The sequence below is a fragment of the Salvelinus alpinus genome, chromosome 22 (genome assembly GCF_045679555.1).
Source record: "Salvelinus alpinus chromosome 22, SLU_Salpinus.1, whole genome shotgun sequence".
NCBI classification, from domain to species: domain Eukaryota; kingdom Metazoa; phylum Chordata; class Actinopteri; order Salmoniformes; family Salmonidae; genus Salvelinus; species Salvelinus alpinus.
In genome coordinates, this window is record NC_092107.1 from 11,796,431 (window position 1) to 11,814,855 (window position 18,425).

The 18,425-nt window shown below is 47.6% G+C and overlaps 1 protein-coding gene across 2 annotated transcripts in view; it reads left to right on the top strand.

Annotated features, from left to right (window-relative positions):
• Positions 1-495: 495 nt before the first annotated feature.
• Positions 496-18,425, top strand: part of LOC139549741 (numb-like protein) — an 84,602-nt gene continuing 66,672 nt past the window's right edge. For both annotated transcript variants that reach the window (XM_071360455.1, XM_071360454.1), the window contains exon 1: positions 496-801. The gene's annotated coding sequence lies outside the window, so the exon portion shown is untranslated. The remainder of the gene's footprint in view (positions 802-18,425) is intronic.

The window sequence follows — 18,425 nt, forward strand, 5'->3', positions numbered from 1 at the left end:
AGAACACATTTGTCCATTTAAAGCCCATTTATTTTAGTCTTAAATACCAATTTAGGTTTACTACAATCCAACTTGAAAGAAAAGAGCTGTTAATTAAGTGGTAATAGTGTAGCCACTTTTTGAATTATTATGGGCTCCCGAGTGGTGCAGCACTGCATCTTAGTGCTAGAGCCGTCACTACAGGACCCTGGTTCGAATCCAGGCTGTATTACAACCGGCCGTGATTGGGAGTCCCATAGAGCGGCGCACATTTGGCCCAGCGTCGTCCGGGTTTGTCCGGTGTAGGCCGTCATTGTAAATAATAATGTGTTCTTCACTGACTTGCGTAGTTAAATAGAGGTTAACAAAAAATATATATATATATAAAACACACGGTGGCGCTGTAGAGTGACTGAAACATGGGTCCGTTGTATTTTTGTAAAACTTTAATGGGTAGAGTAAATTTGCATGTCCGGGCGTCTGTGCCAATAGGCTCGCTCAGAAGGCAGGGCCAGCGAGTGGAGTTGGGAGAGGAACCCAATCTGTGCGACAGTAACTGCACAGTCAACTAAAGCATAAATATTACAAAACATTTATCGAAATCGTTATTCACTGCTCGTCTTGTTTTTTTGTTTTATTTTATTAAAAGCGGATTGACTCGTACAAGTATTTGCATCAAGAAGACCACTTGCCCGCATCGCATCATTGCTCCATCCAATGTTCATGAAGACGTTCTGAAATTACATGTTCTTCCATATTTCGTTGGGATTGGATTACACAAAAGGCGGCACGGACTCACACAATTATTCACTCTTCTCATTGGTGAGTTCACTCTATATTCCCTATACCCATACCGTTATTTATGGGGACTTGATGTTTTGTTGATTTTGAATGGTTAATAATGAATTAATCTCTGTGCGTGCATGTCTCGGAAGTCTTCTTCGTTTTCAAATCCAAGAAATGCGATCAATTAGTAGGAACAAGATGCGAAACAATTTAGATCTATTGAAAAATAACTGCAGCCAATAGTTTTGAAATAGGCTATTTATATGCATGTAATATGTTAAATGATTTGCAGTGTCTGCAGAAGCCTATGGTTCAGTCAAGACCACCACTTACACGCCGCTCTGCATTGCCGAATCATTACGTTCTGAGTCAGATGTATACCATTGTATTCTGCTTGTGGTGTGGAAACATGATCTGGGTTTTATTGAAAGGTAAACTATGAAATATCTGTGTCCGGTGTAATAGAGCCATATGCCCACCTTCTATCGTGTTCTGTGTGGCTGTAGTTTTTGCCTATTCATCTCTACAGTAATACATTTCAAAAACGCGCCCTGCATTTTTATACGACGCATGCCTGCAATGAAACACCTTATACTCTCATGTAGGCTACCTGTCCGCATCCTCTGATATGGCGAAGGGAACAGTCAACTGGAATAGTATAGGTGCGGCTGAAAGGAAGTGTAGTTTTGCTACTGTATCCTATTGTAATGGAAGGCTATAAAGAACATCAGTTTTGTGGAAGAACGACAAGCCAGTGCAGGTATGGAGGGATCGACACTCACATTATACAGAATATATGACTGGCTTGACTTGTGTGTAAGCCTAACACTATGGTAATACTATGACACAATGACTTGCGGGTTCTGATACTCTGGTAGGATGGCTGAGATATGTGTCCAGACCAGTGTCCAGACATTGACCCCAGATGTCCCACACACAATACACTCATCCTCTTGTTAGAAACCAATGATGATTGAGGCTGGGGGTGATGATGAGGATGCATCATACTGTAGCAGGCCATCCCATCATGGCCATACTTATAGGCCCTGCCATTGGGGCCTTGTTGTCACCATAAGGCAAAAATATGTGACTCAGCAGAATGTAATACATTGACAGATGGTGCTTATGTGCTGTATTGATCTGTGACTCCGCCCAGAGACAGAGAGCAGGGGTAGATCTCAATTGCATAGTCCTCGTGTCCTCTCTCCTCGGCTCCTTCTCAAAACCCATTGGATGAGAAAGCCAGAGTTCCTCCCCTCTCGAGGAGTATGCAATTGGGATCTTCCCAAGGACTCCTTGAGGCCAAAGTGTTGACAACTCAAGGCAAGTTTTACATCAAGCCACCCACGCATGAAATACCCCCAACATCCTATGTGCAAAGCAACATCAGGAATGATCTGTTGAGTACCATGTGTATTTATAATTTAAAATGAGTAAGCTGCTTAAATGCTTGAGTTGACATATAGGTATGCATATCATGTATAAACAACAGTGCATTATAACATTCTTTACATGTGTCTTGATTGCATACCTTACATTCTTGAGCACAGCTGGTCATGTTATTCGGGGGGGTCTTTCAGTCTGTTGGCCTCTGATGTCACATGCCGAGCATTAACAATGGGGACAGTGTGGCTCACCTGCCTGGATAGCTAGAAAGCTGCATGGGCAGGACTCTCCAGGGCAGGGCTGGGTCTGACCTGGGTGCCGCACTGTAGTGCAATGACTTTAAACTTAGGCCTATTGTCTTGGCTGGTATTGGCCCATTTTAATGCAGCCCACTAAGAAATGGTTGAGGATTTGGGTGAGGAGCATGTACAGTTGAATGAGCAACTGTTTGCGTTGCAACCCCCAAACCGTTTCCCCTTCCTTTTAGTTAGATTGCAGCGTTTAAAGTTGGCACCCTTTTGTTAGCCAGACGGACACACGGAGGGACAGACCAGCTGGGCCCACAATGGGAGGGGGTCAAAGGTCATCCAATCAGCGGCGAGTTGAGCGGCAGCCGGCAGCGGAGGGCGTTGCTCCCTTTGTGATATTCAGGGTGTGACTGGTAAACAACTGGGTGAACTTCCACCCCACTCTGACCGGCAGTGTTTGAATATACTGTTTAGGGTTTTGGCATTGTAACTTCCAGTCGAGAACATGGGAGGTGCCTTTTTTGTCCAGCCCAGTGATATATAGGTTACTAAAGGAAGTGACTTTGGGATGTGCTATTCTTGTTAGCCTCTTGACAATTATCATGTTTGTACTCTGAGTCTGTGTGAAAGGGACTACGCTCCACTAGTAACCTAGCATTAATTATAGCAGTCTATTTTGGGTGGCTGAATTAATCACAGAAGAGAGAGGGAGAGAGAGTGAGAGAGAGAGAGAGAGAGATGGGAATTAGCCAACAGGGACAAAAAAGCTATTTGTCTCCTGTTCTCTCTCAGCCCAACAGAAAAATCCTCAGGTCATTGGAAATGATTACATCAACGTGTGCATAGCTTTGAGCCAGAAGATTCTCTTGTCTTCCTCAATTTGTATTTCTGTCAGCTGCTTTTCTGTATACAGACATTCGTACATTAGAACTTTCTGATCTTCTCTGTGCCTACAGTGCCTTGCAAAAGTATTCATCCCCTTGGCGTTTTTCCTATTCTGTTGCATTTCAACCTGTAATTTAAATTGATTTTTATTTGGACTTCATGTAATGGGCATACACAAAATAGTCCACATTGGTGAAGTGAAATTTAAAAAATTACTTATTTTTTAAAATTCATAAAAATAAAAAAGGGCAAAGTGGTAGGTGCAGATGTTTTCACCCCCTTTGCTATGAAGCCCCTAAATAAGATCTGGTACAACCAATTACGTTCGAAAGTCACATAATTAGTTCAATAAAGTCCACCTGTGTGCAATTTAAGTGTCACATGATCTGTCACATGATCTCAGTATATATACACCTGTTCTGAAAGGCCCCAGAGTCTGCAACACCACTAAACAAGGTGCACCACCAAGCAAGCGACACCATGAAGACCAAGGAGCTCTCCAAACAGGTCAGGGACAAAGTTGTGGAGAAGTACCGATCAGGGTTGGGTTATAAAAAAATATCAGAAACTTTGAACATCCCACGGAGCTCCATTAAATCCATTATTAAAAAATGGAAAGAATATGGCACCACAACAAACCTGCCAAGAGAGGGCCGCCCACCAATACTCACAGACCAGGCAAGGAGGGCATTAATCAGAGAGGAAACAAAGAGACCAAAGATAACCCTGAAGGAGCTGCAACACTCCACAGCGGAGATTGGAGTATCTGTCCATAGGACCACTTTAAGCCGTACACTCCACAGAGCTGGGCTTTATGAAAGAGTGGCCAGAAAAAAATAAGCAAACACGTTTGGTGTTAGCCAAAAAACATGTGGGAGACTCCCCAAACATATGGAAGAAGGTACTCTGGTCAGATGAGACTAAAATTGAGCTTTTTGGCCATCAAGGAAAACGCTATGTCTGGCGCAAACCCAACACCTCTTATCAGCCCGAGAACACCATCTCCACAGTGAAGCATGGTGGTGGCAGCATCATGCTGTGCGGATGTTTTTCATCGGCAGGGACTAGGAAACTGGTCAGAATTGAAGGAATGATGGATGGAGCTAAAGACAGGGAAATTCTTGAAACCTGTTTCAGTCTTCCAGAGATTTGAGACTGGGATGGAGGTTCACCTTCCAGCAGGACAATGACCCTAAGCATACTGCTAAAGCAACACTCAAGTAGTTTAAGGGGAAACATTTAAATGTATTGGAATAGCCTAGTCAAAGCCCTGACCTCAATCCAATTGAGAATATGTTGTATGACTTAAAGATTGCTCTACACCATCCAACCCATCCAACTTGAAGGAGCTGGAGCAGTTTTGCCTTAAAAAATCCCAGTGGCTAGATGTGCCAAGCTTATAGAGACATACCCCAAGAGACTTGCAGCTGTAATTGCTGCAAAATGTGTCTCTACAAAGTATTGACTTTGAGGGGGGTGAATAGTTATGCACGCTCAAGTTTTCTGTTTTTTTTGTCTTATTTCTTGTTTGTTTCGCAATAAAACATGTTTTTCAAAGTGGTAGGCATGTTGTGTAAATCAAATGATACAAACCCCCCAAAAATCTATTTTAATTCCAGGTTGTAAGGCAACAAAATAGGAAAAATGCCAAAGGGGTGAATACTTTCGCAAGTTGAGTGATTGGGTTTCTACCTAGTTAATTGCATTCAGCCTATTGTCATTTTCATTAGAGCACTCAATGGCTGTGTATTTCCAACAGGCGTATGTGTTTGTGTGTGAATGAGCGAAGGGAATGGTGCGTGAGAGCAATCATGCATGTGTGTTTGCGTCTGCCGATTTCCCCTTGGTAATCAGTGATTCCTCTGCTTCAGTGGCATTTTGGCTGCAGATAACAAGAAAGTGAATTGCTGTTTCTTAGCAGGGCCAAGTTGGATGTGGTCAGTGTGTGTATGAATGCCATTCCATCGGTGTGACAAACAAGTGCAATCACCAAGAGATGATTGGGGTCGTGATCTTGTGTGATACACAGGTTCACGGTTGAACAGGTCTGACTCTGTGCTGCGTGGTGGGCTAACTTTGAGGTAGAGCTCTGTGTCTTCTGACAGGAGAGAAGTGGAGCCTACCGGGACTTTTTGAAGTACAATCTGCCAAGCACAGAGCACGCTATTCATCTCGCTCCGTCAAGAGTGGAGAGAAGGGAGACATAGAGGGTTGGTGAGGCTGGGTGCTTTTGGGGGGTTTTCGACGGGGGTGGGGGTTGGATTGGATGGCTTCACAGGTTGGATTATCCTGACTCATCCAGGCAAGCAACTCTAAACAGAGAGGACGGGACGGTAGCAGCCAGCAGGGAAGGACTTTTTCTGGGGTAAACAGAAGCAGTAGGTCTCTGGCAGGGTGTGTGTGTGCGTGTGTGTGTGTGTGTGTGTGTGTGTGTGTGTGTGTGTGTGTGTGTGTGTGTGTGTGTGTGTGTGTGTGTGTGTGTGTGTGTGTGTGTGTGTGTGTGTGTGTGTGTGTGTGTGTGTGTGTGTGTGTGTGTGTGTGTGTGTGTGTGTGTGTGTGTGTCTTGGTGTGCATATCTCTGTGTGTGTGTGTGTGTGTGTCTGTGTCTCAGAGCACATCTCTGCTCTGTCAAGCGTCTAATTTTGGAACACGGTTGGTGGTTAAAGCACTTGAGATGAAATTCTCCATCAGGGCCTGTCGCTCTAATCACATCTGAGACCGAACTGAAGATTGACCCCTGCTCCGTCATGTCCTCCCTCACCTGGGAGGAGCAGAGGACATTATCACAGTTCCTCATTTGATATTACCGAGAAAACAACTCTAGCTATAGCCTTAGCAATCAAGCTCACGACGTGAGTATTCTTCATTGAGGTTTCAATCTTTCTTCATTTGGAACAGCACAGTTCAGGCCACAGATCTGACGACACCGGCGGCTACTCAGAAGTTGTTTTGATGGCACACTTCAAACTTCTTTGCCTCATCTGAAGATACTTGACTGAAAGTAAATCTCGTTTGTTTAGTATCTGCCTCTGTCTTTGTGTATTCTGCCTTTGAAAACAGTGCTTTAGTACCAATGCTTTCTACCTTTCAAGCCAGCCAGAGCGCAGAAATAGAAGAGACAGCTAATTGAGACCAAAAACAGATGCGCGTGATCCCTCCAGCTGTGTAGAAAGTCACAGACAATGACTCATCCCCTGAGAAAAGGTTACAGCATCAAAGTTCCATCTGAGATGCACCCTGGCTATACATCAACTCTGTACAACATCTCTTATCCAGTTTCCATCTGAGATGCACCCTGGCTATACATCAACTCTGTACAACATCTCTTATCCAGTTTCCATCTGAGATGCACCCTGGCTATACATCAACTCTGTACAACATCTCTTATCCAGTTTCCATCTGAGATGCACCCTGGCTATACATCAACTCTGTACAACATCTCTTATCCAGTTTCCATCTGAGATGCACCCTGGCTATACATCAACTCTGTACAACATCTCTTATCCAGTTTCCATCTGAGATGCACCCTGGCTATACATCAACTCTGTACAACATCTCTTATCCAGTTTCCATCTGAGATGCACCCTGGCTATACATCAACTCTGTACAACATCTCTTATCCAGTTTCCATCTGAGATGCACCCTGGCTATACATCAACTCTGTACAACATCTCTTATCCAGTTTCCATCCATTTTAGGCTTGCTAAAATATTTTGGTTTGGGAGAGTCTGCTGGCTTTGGATGACTGCTGGTTGTAAATTTGCAAACGAGACATGCTCCTTTCTCTTCTTATGGCCATTACTCACCGTAACCATGGTGGTATCACGGCCAATTTGGAGCATCTGGTTCGACACGAGATACTCCGCATGCTCTCGCTCCCACTTCACCTCGTACACTCTGCCCCTCTCTGTCCTCCCCTGCCCCTCTCAGCCCTGCCTCCCAGTGTGCCTGTCTGCAACCCCCCAGCTGCTCCCCAGATGTGGCCGAGTCACCCAGCTGTTACCCGGAGTTCCACTGGGAAAGACAAAGAAGGGGCTTGGGAGAGAAGGATGGAGGGAGGAGGGAGGGAGAGAGAGATGTCTCTTATTTCACAACCGACACCAGTCTTAGGGGCGACAGGTAGCCTAGTGGTTAGAGCTTTGGGCCAGTAACCGAAAGGTTGCTAGATCGAGTCCCTCAGCTGACAAGGTAAAAATCTGTCGTTCTGCTCCTGAACAAGGCAGTTAACCCACTGGTCCTAGGCCGTCATTGTAGATAAGAATTTGTTCTTAACTGACTTGCCAAGTTAAATAAAGGTCTAATAAAAAATCCTTCAGCTGCAGAAGAGGCCAGATCCTAGTTGTTTGCTCCTATCGGGTCTAGAATGTGTTACTCTTGACCCCAAACCACTGGGTGATTTCCTTTTTAAGATGTCCGACAAATGATGTCCTCCACAGAGGGAGTAGGAACTGCTTTGGAACCAAGATGTAGTGGAAGGTCCTTGCTGTGTGAGGCAGAATCATACAGAAACCTGGTCACATTGCCTGGGCACTGCGTACATTCACCGTATGAACCGTATGGCTTACATGGTCAGATAGTTGCACTTTGAACTAAGGACCTGCTGTACCCCTGAGGAACCTCAGGGATTTGAATGGAGAAAGTGGCCTTTTCGGGACATTGACTACAGCCAACATGACTGCTTGTCTGTCTCTCAATGCCCCCCTCTGGCCTACCCTGTCCTGGGACTGTCTGTCACTCACATAGACCTAATGCCTCTGCTTCTAGCGTTATCGAACAGGGGGGAAGTGGTCGTCCCTAGACAGGTAGTCTGCGCCCACAGACAAACAGGCCTGCCGTTGTCTGTCGTGCCTGCATGATGAGCGCTGGGGCCATCCAGGGTCTTTAGCCAGTAGGCCAGTCCACACCACAGTCTCTCCAGCCTGAGAGAGAGAGCCAGGGAGAGAGCTCTGGCCAGGCATGGCTCCAGGGCTGCATTGCATCCATCACTGGAGATCAATTAACAGCAGCAGCAGCAGCAGAGAAGTGACCTCTGCTCACACACCAGACCAGTGCACTCGCTCTGCCCATAGGCTGAGGAAGCACTGATACAGAAGGCTGAGATGGACGGGGGATGGTGAGGGAATTGAAGAAGAGGAGAGGAGAGAGAAGGCTGGGGGAGCACTAGATTGTATCTGCTGATATCTTCAGCATCCATCCTGAGTAATGAAAGCTTACAGGGACAAAGGAAAGGAGCACGAGTTGAGCTATGCTGGAGAGGACATGATAGATTTTGTAGAGAGGTGGGATTGGGATGGTGGGAAGGGGGAAGGTAGAGACAGACAGACAGAAAGACAGACATAGACAGACAGCTAATACATAGTGCAGATGGGCAATGGGAGATTTTCCCATTCTTCCCATTCCTCCTCTACATACTACATAATCACATATGTCTATCCATCATTCTCTATCTGTTTACCTCCTGGTGCAAAATCAATATGTCTTGCTTCTACACCTGCATTACTAGCTGTTTGGGGTTTTAGGCTGGGTGTCTGTACAGCACTTCGAGATATTAGCTGATGTACGAAGGGCTATATAAAATAAAATTGATTGATTGATTGATGTCTGCTGAGCATGCCATATTTGGATTGAGCATTCTCTGTCTGTCTCTCTCTCTCTCTCTCTCTCTCTCTCTCTCTCTCTCTCTCTCTCTCTCTCTCTCTCTCTCTCTCTCTCTCTCTCTCTCTCTCTCTCTCTCTCTCTCTCTCTCGCTCTCTCGCTCTCTTTCACTCTCTCTTTCTCTCTTTCACTTTCTCATCAGCCTTCAAAGGGGCTTCAATTCCAGGAAGGAGCCACAGGAAGAGCCGATTGGAAACTGAGCAGGTAATGAAAGGTTTTGGTGTCAAACGAGAACCCGGCTGCAGGCAAATTGCACCGCGGAGGGGGTGGGAGTTATTGTCTGGCTCATAAAGCCAGCCCCCATGGCTATCCCTCCATATCCATATGATCTCCTTCCACCTGCCTGTAGCGTATAGTAGTAGTACACTGTCTAACAATGACTTCCAAGTGGATAGCAGTCTTGTGTTACTGTACTCCCAGTCCCAAGTATCGTGCCTGGAATCGAGGCTAAGTGGCTAAGTGAATAGGATGTCTGTCAGTTCATGTTTCCGATCCTGTGCTGTTGTTGACATGGAGGGGCTTGTGCGTTACAGTTCCAGCTGCTCCGAATGGGCAATTCGTTATTGCTACAGCTTGGCATTCCAAGAAACCCAGAGGAAAAGCCCAAACGGCACCCTCCCTCCCCCCCCCCTCCCCCCTCCCCCCCCCCTCCCCCCCCCCCTCCCCCCTCCCTCCCCCCTCCCTCCCCCCTCCCTCCACCCTCCCTCCCCCCTCCCTCCACCCTCCCTCCACCCTCCCTCCCCCCTCCCTCCACCCTCCCTCCCCCCTCCCTCCCTCCACCCTCCCTCCCACCCTCCCTCCCCCCTCCCTCCACCCTCCCTCCCCCCTCCCTCCACCCTCCCTCCACCCTCCCTCCCCCCTCCCTCCACCCTCCCTCCACCCGCTCCTCCCCCTCCCTCCACCCTCCCTCCACCCTCCCTCCACCCGCTCCTCCCCCCGACTGCATGTCTTTGAACCCTCCATCCCCTCCACAACCACACTGCTCCTTTCATAAGGGGCTCTGTTGACATCCTCACAGCAGCCTCGCACAATGCTTCTCTCCACAGTCACAGAGGAAGCTGTTCAGGCCTGCCTGGTCCATGTCTCTAGTCCATGTCTCTGCGTGGCTGTGCTGCTGTCGCTGGACTGGACATCCGTCTGGGTGTGGTTAGCTAGCTAGCTGTTCTGTCTCTGTGACTCTGTGTGAGATATGGTGGGTGGAGGAGCTGCTTGACATGCAGTCCTCTTTCCATCCACCGCCTGTGTCCATTTCCATAGAAACAGGGTTTGACAGACAGTGAAGCACAGTTCCAATCCCCTAGCAGCAGCAGCCGCACAAACACACATGGTGCCGGTGGCATGAATGTAGCCGGCAATTGTGAGATATGTCCATCATGTCTCCTTGTCGTTTTTTTAGCCCACTACGACACTGTGTAAATGTGTGTGTGTGTGTGCGCGTTTCTATGTGTCTGCCCTTACTGAACTCCTATATGGTTAGTATTGGCAGGAGATTGAAGCAGTTCGAGCTCAGCTAATGAATCCAACTGATTCGGAGGAAAATCCCTGCTTGTGATTCATGGCAGCAGAGTGTTCTCCTCCCTCAGACAAATCTTGTGTACTCCTCCTGTCTGGATTCCCATTTATAAGGCAGCTACATAGGTAACAAGATGGTTCGGTCACAATGTGATCTTCATGACATGTAATGGAAATATAGCTACACCCACTTACAGACAGCTACACCCACTTTTCATCGAGCAGAGAGGAATCTCACAGAACAGCTCAGATCCCAAGGCTGTAGCTAGTAGGCTAGACACCCTGTTCCCGTATTCATAAAGCGCTACGGAGTAGGAGTGCTGATCTAGGACCTGTTTTGAATACGATTAGGCTATATGGGCAGGGGGGACCTGATTCTAGATCAGCAGTCCTACTCTGAGCTTTATGCTTTATGAATATGGTCACTAATCTTTTATTTTTCCTTTAAAAATGCTACGAGCTGCTGCTTTTTGGGAATTCCAATCCAACGGAGGGGAGTCTCACATTTCCAAACATATCCAAATATATAAGTAGTAAAGTGGAGCCCGAGGCCCCTCCTTGAACTGGTGAAATTAAAGTAATACACTATGACTCTCTGGCTCTGTAGGAGGCTTCATTTCCATCGCTGAGTGATTCATTTTGCTGTGTGGGCCTGATAATGTTATTCACTAATAAAATAACGCCATCGCTGCCATACCATGAGGCACTTTCGAGCCACTCTCTTCCATTCCATCATGTGGAAATGGAACATGGAATGTATGCAGTTTTGGTTGTTTTCCTAGTCCTTAACAGGATCTCTCTCAGAAACATTGTGCATTGTGTACAGGAATGTGTGATCTGATCGACAGACAGTTGTACGAACGCACTGTATGTCGCCATCTCTGTCTCTTTCTCTGGGCAGTCTCAATTTGACAAGCCTGAGCAGCTAGGAGTCGGAAAACAGACACGCCTGTTGTGTCTGTACCGTGTAGGTGTGTCTGAGGTTGTGTTGTTGTGTTCGAAGCGTCCTCCCTCCCTCTTCATGGTGGTGTCATGCTACTTCATCTCTGCCTGGCCCTGCTTCTATCTGGGTCCTGGGCCCTTATCTAATACAATCTGTCTCTATCTAGTATTCAGCCATGCTGCCCCCAGGGAGAGGAGATGGCCATGGCCTCCCTCCCTATCATCGATCCGATCCAAGAGGAGAGAGAGAGGAGCGCATGCCTGGTGGTAAACTACAGACTTTCCTGGAAGACTCTCCGGGCCGTTACAGGGAAAGCCGACCAAGCTTAGATTGACAGGAGTAGGAGGCATACAGGGCTGTTCGTATAAAGATATTTAGCTATGATGGTATTTATGAATGACTTCATTATAGAAATCTCTATTCTTTTCAGAGGAAGTAGATGGATAGAGAGGGGGGTAGAGTTGGCATACATGGTGGTGGTTGGTTTGGGATTGGCTAGGTGGGAGTCCCTCTAACCACACATTCACCATTGTACTCGTCCTCTGAGAGACTGGGCCAAGGCCTTGCGTAACAACTGTCCCTGCTTATTCTCTGGCAGCGAAATTAGGTCTCTCTCCCTCTCTCTCTCTCTCTCTCTCTCTCTCTCAATTCAATTTCAATTTAAGGGGCTTTATTGGCATGGGAAACATATGTTTACATTGCCAAAGCAAGTGAAATAGATAATAAACAAAAGTGAAATAAACAATAAAAAATGTACAGTAAACATTACACTCACAGAAGTTCCTAAAGAATAAAGACATTTCAAATGTCATATTAGGTCTATATACAGTGTTGCAACGATGTGCAAATAGTTCAAGTACAAAAGGGAAAATAAATAAACATTAATATAGGTTGTATTTACAATGGTGTTTGTTCTTCACTGGATGCCCTTTTCTTGAAGCAACAGGTCACAAATCTTACTGCTGGGACTTTATCAACATTTGATTTTGTTTTTTATTTTTTTGTGGGTCTGTCTAATCTGAGGGAAATATGTGTTTCTAATATGGTCATACATTTGGTAGGAGGTTAGGAAGTGCAGCACTTTTCTGGGCAGTGTGCACATAGCCTGTCTTCTCTTGAGAGCCAAGTCTGCCTTCTGCGGCCTTTCTAAATAGCAAGGCTATGCTCACTGAGTCTGTGCCTAGTCAAAGATTTCCTTAAATTTGGGTATTCTGACACTGTGTACTCTCTGTTGAGCATTCTAGTTTGCTCACTTTTTTGTAAATTCTTTCCAATGTGTCAAGTACTTATCTTTTTGTTTTCTCATGATTTGGTTGGGTCTAATTGTGCTGCTGTCCTTGGGCTCTGTGGGGTCTGTTTGTGTTTGTGAACCGAGCCCCAGGACCGGCTCTTCTCCAGGTTTAGTTCTCTGTAGGTGAAGGCTTTGTTATGGAAGGTTTGGGAATCGCTTCCTTTTAGGTGGTTGTAGAATTTAACGTCTCTTTTCTGGATTTTGATAATTAGTGTGTATCGGCCTAATTCTGCTCTGCATGCATTATTTGGTGTTTTACGTTGTACACAGAGGCTATTTTTGCAGAATTCTACATGCAGAATCTCAATTTGGTGTTTGTCCCATTTTGTGAATTCTTGGTTGGTGAGCGGAACCCCAGACCTCACAACCATGAAGGGCAATGGGTTCTATAACTGATTCAAGTATTTTTTGCCAGATCCTAATTGGTATGTCGAATTTCATGTTCCTTTTGATGGCATAGAAGGCAACGGTGTCTAGGTTGGAGGTTTTATTAATGGTCCTGGGAACTGGACCTTTTTTTGCAGTATTATTTTTGTCTTACTGAGATTTACTGTCAGGGCCCAGGTCTCTCTCTCTCTCGCTCTCGCTCTCTGTCTTTCTCTCTGTGTTTCTGCTCCCTGTTACGAGTGTCATGGGAGAATAGTCAGATAGACACTAGTTTTCCATAACTACAAGTTTTCAAGCTGAAGTGGATGTGGAGTGAGATACAGTAATGATTAGGGTTCGTACAGAGTATGACTATAAAACAGTCCTGGAGTAAGTGGTAGTCCTGGAGTAAACCAGTTGGGTTGTGAAGGGAGTCTGCGTGAGGCTCAATGTTAAGAACCAGGGATAGATGACCACATGCAGTGGGTTTGAGGAAAACCCCTCTCCTCAAATCTCTGTTCACCCCTCTCCCCTCTCCCCAGCCTACAGCTGGCTGTGTTTGGTTGGGGAACAGTGGAGGAGGAGGAGAGGGAGGGGGAAGGAGGGTTAATGGAGACACAGCTGGTCTGACCCCCTCCAAAACCAGCTGCTGTTACAAAAGACACCCGTCAAGCTTTTGGAGTAGGTGGCCTGGCTGCCTGCCTGCGCATCTCTTTCCCTCCCCTCTTTGCCTCCTCCCACCTTCTCTCTCTCTATTGTGTCCCCCCAGACCCCACCCAGCTGTTCCAGGGTTTTTACTTTCCTTCTCCCCCCGACTGAACAAACCTGACTACACACACACACACACACACACACACACACACACACACACACACACACACACACACACACACACACACACACACACACACACACACACACACACACACACACACACACACACACACACACACACACACCTATACAATCCCCTCGAGACAAATGTTTAATCAATCACACCAAAGGCTGTGGCTTAGTATTGGCTGTGTGCCTCAGAGGCCTCCAGGACTGGTAGAAGCCTGGGGCTGTAGTTACAATCCAGTGGCTGGCTCCGGGGTCTCGAGGGTGGGCTGCTGCGTGCTGGCCTGACGCCACACCCTCCCTCCCCTCCCCTCTCCTCTCCCATTGTTCCAATCTCTGACAAGTTGCACGTGTCTCTCTTTTCACGGTGACGGTGGGGGGTGGGCGGGCCTTTGTGTGGCAGCCCTTGTGTCGGGGACACACTCTCATTTGATAGACGCGTGCTGACAAAAGAGAAAAGGGGGACACTTCGCTTAATTATTTGTGGCGCTACAGTGAATAGGGGAGAAGCAGCGGCCATCTGTGATTTGTGAATCTAATCTGTGCTATGCCCACACTGTGGACCCACACTCCTCCCATGATCCCTCCAACCCTCTCTGCCCAAAAATCCCTGCTTTTTTCCTGGCACGCTTGTTTTGGGTGCATTCTCATTGTTGTGGTTAGCCTGTCTTCTCACAGGGTTTTGGGAGTGGAGAGACATGGTGCTGTAAGGGTCCTGGCCTCAGAGTTATTCCTCTCCGTCCTGCCCTGGCCATTCTGTAAGGGTCCTGGCCTCGGAGTTATTCCTCTCCGTCCTGCCCTAGCCATTGTGTAAGGGTCCTGGCCTCGGAGTTATTCCTCTCCGTCCTGCCCTGGCCATTCTGTAAGGGTCCTGGCCTCGGAGTTATTCCTCTCCGTCCTGCCCTGGCCATTCTGTAAGGGTCCTGGCCTCGGAGTTATTCCTCTCCGTCCTGCCCTGGCCATTCTGTAAGGGTCCTGGCCTCTGAGTTATTCCTCTCCGTCCTGCCCTGGCCATTCTGTAAGGGTCCTGGCCTCGGAGTTATTCCTCTCCATCCTGCCCTGGCCATTCTGTAAGGGTCCTGGCCTCGGAGTTATTCCTCTCCGTCCTGCCCTGGCCATTCTGTAAGGGTCCTGGCCTCTGAGTTATTCCTCTCCGTCCTGCCCTGGCCATTCTGTAAGGATCCTGGCCTCGGAGTTATTCCTCTCCGTCCTGCCCTGGCCATTCTGTAAGGGTCCTGGCCTCGGAGTTATTCCTCTCCGTCCTGCCCTGGCCATTCTGTAAGGGTCCTGGCCTCGGAGTTATTCCTCTCCGTCCTGCCCTGGCCATTCTGTAAGGGTCCTGGCCTCGGAGTTATTCCTCTCCGTCCTGCCCTGGCCATTCTGTAAGGGTCCTGGCCTCGGAGTTATTCCTCTCCGTCCTGCCCTGGCCATTCTGTAAGGGTCCTGGCCTCTGAGTTATTCCTCTCCGTCCTGCCCTGGCCATTCTGTAAGGGAGAGAAGGTTGACGTTCTCTCCTCCCACTTCCTCTCCTCCTCTCTCCTCTCCTTTAATCTCCTCTCCGTATCGCTGTTCCTCCCTTCTCTCCTCTTCTCTCCTCTTCTCTCCTCTTCTCTCTCTTCTCCTCTCACTCCTCTCCTCTCCTCTCTTCTCCTCGCAGCAAGAGGAGCTGAAAGTGTCTTTTGTTGATCCCGGGCCATTCTCCACTCTGACGCTTTGTTTTATAGCAACGAGACTAAACAACTGGTCTCTCTCTCTTCTCTCTCTCTCTCTCTCTCTCTCTCTCTCTCTCTCTCTCTCTCTCTCTCTCTCTCTCTCTCTCTCTCTCTCTCTCTTCTCTCTCTCTCTTCTCTCTCACCTCTCTCTCTCACCTCTCTCTCTCTCACCTCTCTCTCTCTCTCTCTCTCTCTCTCTCTCTCTCTCTCTCTCTCTCTCTCTCTCTCTCTCTCTCTCTCTCACTAGATAAGTGCGTTGACTGGCACATGCTTCTCTCTGCATTGTTACCGGTGTACATTGACATTGACACACTGTAGCCTTGGTTTGGGATTAGTTTGGGATCGATACTGTTTTTGGAGCCCATCAAGGTCATTCAGGGAACAGGGCTCGAGTCTAAAACGCCACTGGCCAAACTGCAATCAATGTTGTTTACTACAATTACCCCTTCCCTCTATTTAAGGGGTGAGTCCTCCTCTTATAGGGTGCAGGGACGGTTCTGAACTAAACAATTTGGCAGGACATTTTTTAAAGTCAGCCTGTTTTTGTGTGGCACCAGATGTTTGCTCACGACGTCAATTCAACGTCTATTCCACGTTGGTTCAACGTAATTTCATTGAAATGACTTGGAAACAACGTTGTTTCAACCAGTGTGTGCCCAGTGGGGCCTTTCTCCACGAACCCTCGACACTCTCTGTTAAATGTAGGATTGGCTACGTGATGTGACTGGCTGCCTGTTTTTAGGCTGCTGCTGCTGGGAACCCTGCTGTTCTCGTTGCCCTAGAAAATTCTGCAAGCTTTTCCCTCAGCTTCCAGTGAGAGTGCCCGGCTGTAGACAGACAGTGGAGGGAGACAGAGTCACGCTGCTTTAAAAGCTTATCGGTCTCTCAGAGCTAGCCTCTCTCAGAGCTAACTCCCCTCTCTCCAACTCCACAATAACAGACTGCCCGCCTGCCCAGGGTGAAAGCGTTCCTGGCTGTCTCGCATCGCATGTTTGGGTTCACTTGGGGTCAAAGGTCAGAGGCTAAGAGGGACCTGGCTTGAAGGTATTTTTTGGCACGTGGGGGTGATTGTATGGGGCTCACTCTGCCTCCTTTGTGTCCCCCTCCTGTCTGGTCCCATACCCCACCTCCGCCCTTCGCCCCCAGCTGTCCCCCTCCATTAACATGACAAAGTGGCGAGGTTCTGTTCCCCACCAGGGACGCTGCTAGCTGTCATGGTGGGGCCATTTGGGCCAGCCCAGCCCTGCTGTGGGCCATCTGTGTTTGGGCCTCTACTCCTACTCACTCCTCTCCTACTGTGAGTCACTCAAAGCAATGCAGGGTGTGACAGACAGTCAGACCACTGGGGCCTCCTATAATACCATAAGGTAATTCACATTACACCCTATCAGAGCGAGACAAAGTTAAACATGACATTGTCACTCCAACTACAGCCTTAGAGGGACGTTGTAAGAACGTTATTAAACCAGAGCCGCATGAGGTAATGGTATGGCCCAGGCAGACACAGAAATACCCAGTCACCACTACCTCTCCATCTTTCCACATTGAAGGGGGGTGGGTGGATGGGAGAGGGGGGCGTGTGATGTCATGAGTGAAACCTGTTGAGGAAGAAAGTGGAACCTGTTGGAACTGGTCTATTGATAGCATTTTGTTTTCTTCTCACACGACGTTTGGAGTCAGTTAACTGCTTTAGGCGATGTTGTTGTGAAATCTAGGTCCTGGATGTTTCCATACTGAATATGATGCATCGGAAATATCCTGGGGCTTGAAAGTCACACACCTTCCTCTCCTACTGCCTGCTGAAATCGAATTTCATCAGATGTTTCTATACTGTTATTGATATGCACTCTTATTTCCCACCCCGTGTAGCAGTTAGTCCATCCAGTGACTAACTCTTATGCATCCCTGGTGAAAACAGCAGGGTAGCTAGCCTCACACTATGTGGCTCTAGCACGGTTCAGCCTATCATATCCCAGGATTAGATTCACACATCCTCAGTAATACATGACCTGCGCTTGACCCTTCGATGTTATTGGACCATATTTCTCTGTGCTCAGTGCTGGATGTAAATGTGGTGCCCGGGCCGGCAGTGGAAGCTTTAATTAAAAGTGAGTGGTGTTCTCTCTGAGGAGACTTAGAAAAATGATTACTAGAACTGCCACCGGTCCACCCATCATGGGCTCATTTGACTTGAATGGGGAATACCCAATCTAGTAATTCCATATCGATGAGGCTGATATTTGAGAGAAGGCTAAGTGGGCTCAGCGGGGGTACTGTTCTACCAGTTGATTTCTGGGCACGTTCTACCAGACAAGCTAAAATTTAGGCATTTAATGCCTTCTATGCTCACCACATGAGAGCACCAGCTGTTCTGGATGACTGTGTGATCTCGCTCTCTGTAGCCGATGTAAGACTTTTTTAAAGCGGTTAACATTCGCAAGGCCGCGGGGCCAGATGGAATACCAGGACGCATACTCAGAGCATGCGCAGACCAGCTGGCAAGTGTCTTCACTGACAACCTACCTATCCCTGACCCGGTCTGTAATAGCAACTTGTTTCAAGCCAACCACCATATTCCCCATGCCCAAGAACACCAAGGTAATGAAAGGCTGGTCATGGCTCACATCAACACCATCTTCCCATAAACGCTAGACCCACTCCAATTCACATACCGCACAAACAGATCCACAGATGACACAATCTCTATTGCACTTCACACTGCCCTCTCCCACCTGGACAAAAGGAATATCTATGTAAGAATGCTGTTCATTGACTACAGCTCAGCATTCAACACCATAGTCCCCTCCAAGCTCATCACAAAG